We start from the raw sequence: 8,086 nt of genomic DNA on the forward strand, positions 1-8,086 counted from the left end.
ATAGCCAGTTTGATCTTCAGTGAATCATAAGCACACCTGCATGTTCTTTTTATCTTTTAGAGAAATCATTGATTGCTTAGAAACAAACACGTTCATTGAGTTGGTTATGGTTAGAAAGATATGACGACCATACTGTGTACAGTCCACCAACCAATACTGGGTTGGAGGAAGGGCCATGTCATACAGATAAGGAAGACAACCGAAGATAAAGAGAGAGCAGATTTCTCCTGTTTTGGCTTCCCTTCATTGGCTTCCTGTTAAATCCAGAAATGAATTCAAAATCCTGCTCCTCACATACAAGGTCTTAAATAATCAGGCCCCATCTTATCTTAATGACCTTGTAGTACCATATCACCCTATTAGAGCACTTCGCTCTCACACTGCAGGCCTACTTGTTGTTCCTAGAGTATTTAAAAGTAGAATGGGAGGCAGAGCCTTCAGTTTTCAGGCCCCTCTTCTGTGGAACCAGCTTCCAGTTTGGATTCAGGAGACAGACACTATCTCTACTTTCAAGATTAGGCTTAAAACTTTCCAGAAACATGTAGCAGGGGATCAAGACACTCACTGGCTACAAAGACAGTTGCACACAAACCAACTCCCCAGACACCACCTTACCTGAGACCCTAAACCATTTCTTCGCCCGCTTTGACCAAGAAAACAGGGACACCATCACCCATCCTGCCATTACAGAGAGGGATGACGCTCCCATCCAGCTGGAGCAGCACCAGGTCAGAGCCACACTGCGCAGAGTCAACGCGAGGAAAGCAGCTGGTCCTGACGGTGTAGCCGGTAGAGTGCTTAAAGCATGTGCAGACCAACTAGCAGAGGTTTTCACCACCATCTTCAACCACTCACTGCTACAGTCTGTAGTACCATCCTGCCTTAAGTCAGCCACCATCGTTCCAGTGCCCAAGAAGAACACAGTGAGCTGCTTGAATGACTATCGTCCAGTTGCTTTAACACCCATAATTGCCAAATGTTTCGAACAGCTCATCATGTCCCACATTAAAGCTGCCATCCCTGCAAACCTCGATCCACACCAGTTTGCATACAGGGCAAACAGGTCGACAGAGGACGCCATAATAACAGCTCTTCACACAGCCGTCACACACCTGGACTGTAGTAACACTTATGTGAGAATGCTGTTTGTGGACTTCAGCTCTGCCTTCAATACAGTTCAACCCCACAAACTGGTTAATAAACTAAGCAACTTAGGACTCAGCAGCTCACTGTGCAGCTGGATACTGGACTTCCTGAGCAACAGACCCCAGAACGTAAGAATGGGAGAGCACACCACCTCCACCCTCATTCTGAATGTGGGTGTCCCACAGGGGTGTGTCCTCAGTCCCCTCTTATACTCACTTTTCACCCATGACTGTTCACCAATCCACACCAGTAACACCATTATAAAATTTGCTGATGACACCACTGTCATAGGACTGATCGACAACAACGATGATTCAGCCTACAGAGAGGAGGTTCAGCATCTGAAGCAATGGTGTGACGACAACAACCTGCAACTGAACACAGCCAAGACCAAGGAGATGGTAATCGACTTCAGAAGAACAAAGCGATCTGAGCACTCTACCCTCTACATTGATGGGGAGGAGGTAGAAAGGGTAGAAAGCTTTAAGTTCTTCGGAGTCCACATCTCGGCTGACCTTACCTGGTCCACAAACATCTCCCACCAGGTAGGGAAAGCACAACAAAGGCTGTACTTCCTCAGGAAACTACGTCAGGCCCAATTACCCCAAAGACTGCTAGTAAACTTCTACCGCTCCACCATTGAGAGCCTTCTGACCTACTGCTGCACACTCTGGTTCAACTGCTGCACCGCAGAGGACAAGAGGAAACTGCAGCAGGTGGTGAGGGCAGCAGAGCGGGCAATCGGCACTTCACTAACCCCCCTCAGAGACATCTATACTGGCAGACTTCAGCAGAAAGCCAGCATCATCATCAGAGACCCCTCGCACCCTGGACACTCACTTTTCCCCCCTTCCCTCTGGTAAACGCTACAGGTCCATCAGGTCGAAGACAAACAGACTCAACAGAAGTTTTTACCCACAGGCTGTCAAACATGCCCTACCTCCACCCTGATTGGAGGATAACTGCACTGCCAACACTCATGGACATTACACCTTATTTATAAATCGTATTTCTGTTTATACTTCAATGCAACCAACACCCTTACCTCTTTAAACTGTATTTATTATAACATTATTTAGTATACAACACCCCCCCCCCCCCCCCCCCCCCCCCACTCAATGTGCAATATATCACTGATCACACTGCACCTCTCAATGCACCTGCTAGTTAGATGGCATGTATGTGTATGTATATAGATGTAAGCGTGTATGTGGAAATATGTGTGTGTATGCATGTACGGATGCAAATATGTATATATACATATATGTTTGTATGTGCGTGTATGTTTGCAGGTGTATCTATAACTTGTACATATCTTTCTTGTGTAAATGTGAATTTGTCTGTTATTGTGTAAATACTTACGCTATTGTGTACTTCACACACATGGAGAGATGCCAAACTGCCTTTCACTGTTCTTGTAACAGTGACAATAAAAAGCTATTCTATTCTATTCCTTTTTGCTAAAGCATATAGTTAGTGCTGGATCAGGCGACCCTGAATCCTCCCTTAGTTATGCTGCAATAGGTGTAGGCTGCTGCGGGATTCCCATGATGCACTGGGTGTTTCTTCTTCACTCACTATGTGTTAACAGACCTCTCTGCATTGAATCATATCTGTTATTAACCTCTGTCTCTCTTCCACAGCATGTCTTTATCCTGTCTTCCTTCTCTCACCCCAACCAATCACAGCAGATGGCCCCGCCCCTCCCTGAGCCTGGTTCTGCCGGAGGTTTCTTCCTGTTAAAAGGGAGTTTTTCCTTCCCACTGTTGCCAGAGTGCTTGCTCATAGGGGGTCATATGATTGTTGGGTTTTTCTCTGTATGTACTATTGCAGGGTCTACCTTACAATATAAAGCGCCTTGAGGGGACTGCTGTTGCGATTTGGCGCTGTGTAAATAAAATGAACTGAACTGAACCAGGTTGGATCTCCATATTCTTCTGTTTCCAGATCCTGAAACTATTATCCAGGCTGTATCTGACGGTACAGTCCCAGGAGACCCCGAGACAGCTGCACAAGTCAGTGCAGCTGACTTGGGTGTGTATAGTCCCACGTTGCCTGTTTCTGGAAAGGTTAATATAGGTTACGACTGACAATGCAGCCCTCGAGATAACTGGAGACAGCTGCACACATAAGTACAATGATCACATTATATTCCGTTCATCTCCAAATCTCGATTTGAGGACATATCGTCAGTAACTGATGGTTCTATGAGGTTTAACACTTTAAAAATTACCCTTGGCAATCGTACCAAAGGCAATCAGTCCTTGGCATGTGTCTCTTGGCCAATTTTGTTTTCAAACTTGCTTTAATTCAGCACGGGGAAAAGTCTATCTATGACCTTTTCTAATAACATACATACATATGTTTTAGTTACCTTAATGAAGATATATCTTCGTGATGGCATGAGAATCAACTATTATTTTAAGTGTGCTATCGTGACTTAACTCAGAGTTCACTCATCTTGTTTTTCTTTTCCTGGCACTCCTGTTGTTTAAACAGTTTGTCACAGAGCAGAGCCTTCTTATTTTCCACTGCATCTCCAGTTAAAGCTTTTGTCCTTATTGGCCTCCTCTTATTCAACCATTTTCTTTTTCAGAAGGACTTCCAGAGTTACCACATGAACTTTAGTATGAAGCCCTATATTTACTGATGACTTATTAAAAGCTTGTTTTTCTTCAAGCTTTTTTTTCTCTACTTCCTTCCTGTGTTCATTTTAAAACTGCTCATTAAGGGATTTATTGTCCTCCTTTATCTCCTAGAACAGGGGTCTGCAACCTTTAACACCCAAAGAGCCACTTGGACCCGGTTTCCACGCAAAAGAAAACACTGGGAGCCGCAAATACTTTTTGAAATCTAAAATGAAGATAACACTGTATATATTGTTTTTTACCTTTGTGCTTTGTGCGAACATCTAAAGTAAGTAAGTAAAGTTTATTTATTAAGCACTTTTCACAGACAGGCAGTCACAAAGCGCTGTACACAAATATTAAAATAAACAATACAATCAATAGATATTATACACAATGTAAAAGATCAAATGTAAAGAATGTAAAGAATATAAAATACGTAGATCAACAAAAGGCTTGTTTGAACAGAAAGGTTTTTAACTGCTTTTTAAAAGAATCCACAGAGAAACTAAGGTGTGTTGCTTATGTAATCCATGAAGTGCTACAGAGAAAATTACATTTTATTTATGTAATTAACACATTTTGAACTCTTAAAGAAATATAACAAAAGGAAAGACACCCAGCTGAACTAAAATGATCCATGTAGCAAACAAAAACTGCTGTGAGCCGCCACCCTTTTCAGGTCAAGGCTTTTGGAGCCTTGACCTGACTTTTAAAAAGTAATTGGAAAAAAAGCTCTATGCTGCAAAAAAAAAAAAAGATATTTGCAAAATTCTGCCTAAATATCTATTTTACCTGGTTAATGTGTGTGGCGGGGCGTGGTCTGCAGCACCGCTGCATGGGAGTCGGACGCACCTGAGCGGCACCCGCAATCACGCCTCGCCGCCTTAAAGCCTGTGCTCTCTCTGCTGTTGTGTTGTCGGGCTGTGAGCTGAAAAGCTACAGCCGGCTGTATGCGTACAGCAACCGTGTGTGAAAAGTGGTCAATAAAGAGATGCTGAAAAGCGCGTTCATGCAAACATCGTCGGGTCTGCCGTGATGTGTTTACAATGAGACTTCTAATCCCAAACCTCTGCTCACAGCGTCTGCAAATCGGGGCTTTCATCTTTACGCAGCACTGTAAGCTGTCATCTGTGAGGCGGGAGCGGTGTTTGTTTTTAACATAGTTCATGGTGGAGAACAGCTGCCGATATAATGTGGATCCGAAGATCCATAATTGGCCTACCTGGTGTCGAAAGTCTCGATAAATGCACGGCGTTTCGGCGGCTTCCGCGAGTGTGACGCTTATTTTGAGCGATGAAAAAAATAATAAGATATAATTTTATTTTTATATTTCAAAATCACAATAATCTTCCAATTTAGAACTACAAGTTTTAAAAAAAGAACTAAACACAAATAAAATACACTTCAGCGAAATACTTCTTCTATTTTCCCAAACCACCCGGAGCCGCAAAATAAGGACTAAAGAGCCGCATGCGGCTCCGGAGCCGCGGGTTGCCGACCCCTGTCCTAGAAGAAAGCATTTCTGAGTCCCCGAGCAAGTGTGTTTCAAAACATGAATTCAAATTCATTGTGTTCAACGAAATGTGAAACTCTTGACAAAAAACAAGGACTCGATATAAAAACGATGTCGAATACTTGGCAGACGACCGACTTGAATCTTGGTTTTGATGGAGGAAACAATACCTGTCAGTCAAGATGGGAGCACACAAAGATGTTTCTGGACAACTACAGCTAACATGTTATATTATGTCAAGGCTCGTTAAGATTTCGCCTTAAGTATGCCAAGCTATGAATAAAAACATATTTTATCTTGTTTTATATTTTCAATATAATTCTATTTATGTTATTGGATAGTTAGATAACTAGCGCTATCCAAACTTCAAGGATTCAAAGATTTTTATTGTCATTCCAACACCTGTACTCATCAACAACAATGTGAACACACAAGAGGAATATATGCAGAACCGAGGAACTGAACATGTTTACAATATGTGCAGCAAAGTGTACAAAGACAGGCAGTTGCTCATATCTGTTACTTTTGGCTGGGTGTATTAATTGCTAGAGAGCACCACCAAAGTTCAACCATGTTACAGTCTCTTAGTCTGGGAACTCTACTCTTGATGCTCCTGCCTGAGAGGAAGGGGACAATAATAGTGTGTTTCCGGGGTCACTAGGCTCTTTCAAGATACAGCAAGTCCTTTTCCTGCATCTGCTGATGTAGATGTCTGTGGTGGTGGTGAAGCCGCTGGCAACAATCCTCGGTGCAGCTTTTATCACATCAGCAGTCTTCTTCCCTGTCACAGAGCAGCCGCCACGCCACACGGTGATGCACGAAACTCACATCTACAGGAGGAAGGAAGGAAGTGTTATGGCTCCAGATAAAATCCTCGCTGGAGACCATTTTCACACCTGCTTCGCCAGTTTCTGTGCCTCCTGAAACCCATATCTCATTTATTTTCTTGACATTGACGCTGACACCAAACTGCCTTACCGCCTGCTTGTAGTCAAACCAATCTTGTAGGTTTCTGGCCAACCTTGCAGGCTATAGGTGGGATCTTTTTTTGTTTAGCCGTACCATCCTTTTTTATTTACAACCTAACGAAACCCAAATTGTCTGCCATGTCCCTGAATTTGCAACCCCAGTGACATCATTTTCATCATTACAAAAGAAACAGAAAACACAGGCTGCAGAGCACCAGCCTGCTCACCTTCACGTGTGAAATTTGCGCAAGATCCCTTTAAAACAGGGGTCACCAACACGGTGCCCGCGGGCACCAGGTCGCCCGCAAGGACCACATGAGTCGCCCGCGGGCCTGTTCTAAAAATAGCTCACCATAACAACTTACCAGTAAGCTGCATCTATTTTTATTTTTTCTTGCTATTTTTTTAAATCACAATTGCATTGGTGTCAATTTGTTAGAGATAATTTATATATTAAAAAAAAATATTATTAAATATTAGATCAGCGTTAGCTGGTCTCCACGGAAACAGTTGCCGTGAAGACCAGCAAAGGCGGAAAAAAGAAAGAAAACATATCATTTTCACAGTGAATGGGAGGAAGAGTTCTTTTTTACCACTGTGAAAGATTCATGCGTGTGTCTCATTTGCGGGGCGACTGTGGCAATGGCAAAGCGGCACAACGTGGAGAGACATTTCCGAACGTGTCACACAAGCTACCATGCTAACTACCCAAAGGGCAGCAAACACTGCGAGCGGAAAAGGCCCGCGAGTTAAAGGCAGGTTTGAGCAAACAGCAGTCTTTTCTCACGAGACCGGTGAAAAACTCCCAAAAAGCAACCGAAGCCTCATTTAGAGCTACACATTTCATGATTAAGAAAAAGAAGGCATTTTTAGACGGGGAGGTTTTCAAAGAAGCAATGATGATAACTGCAAAAACTGTGCTTAAAGACGAGAAATATGGAAACGATGTAATCTCCACTCTCTCCGATGTCCAGCTGGGGGCAACTACAATTGTTAGAAGAGTGTCGGCTACGTCCGGGAACCTGGCCGATCAGTTGGATCAGGATCTGGCAAAGTGCAGGTGGTTTAGCATCCAGTGTGACGAGTCCGTGGACAGCAGCAGTACAGCACAGCTGATGGTCTTTATCCGGATGGTATTTGATGGTTTCTCCACAAAAGAACAACTTCTGACACTACTGCCGCTAAAGACAACTACGAAGGGAGTTGACATCTATAACGCGGTGAAGGAGTTTTTCGTGAAGAAAAAGGTACCGTTGGAAAAGCTGGTATCAGTGACTACTGACAGGGCTCTTGCTATGATCGGCCGACATACAGGATTCATCGCTCACTGTAAAGGTGACACAGAGTTCCCAAACTTCATGCATTACCACTGCATCATTCACCAGCAGGCGCTATGCGCAAAGGTGATCGGCTTCGAGCACGTCATGACTCCCGTCGTGAAGATCATAAACAGCATCCGCTCCAGAGCTAAACAGCACAGAACATTCAAGGTGCTATTGGAGGAGCTGTCAGCTGAATATGGTGACCTGCTACTACATACGGAAATCCGATGGCTCAGCAGGGGACGGATTTTGCTTTTTTTTGTCACTTTTGGGTGAAATCAAAGAGTTGATGCAATCCAAAGGGGAAGACACATCTCTGCTGGAGGACACTGAGTGGACACTTGACCTTGCGTTTTTAACGGACATTACTGGGAAACTGAACCATTTGAACTGTGAGCTGCAAGGCAAAGGTAAGACTGTTGCTGACATGATAAGTGCTTTAAATGGATTTAAAGCCCAGATGAGCATCTTCTCTGTGCATTTACAGAGAAAAAAGGTGCTGCACTT

The sequence above is a fragment of the Oreochromis niloticus genome, linkage group LG7 (assembly GCF_001858045.2).
Source record: "Oreochromis niloticus isolate F11D_XX linkage group LG7, O_niloticus_UMD_NMBU, whole genome shotgun sequence".
NCBI lineage: Eukaryota > Metazoa > Chordata > Actinopteri > Cichliformes > Cichlidae > Oreochromis > Oreochromis niloticus.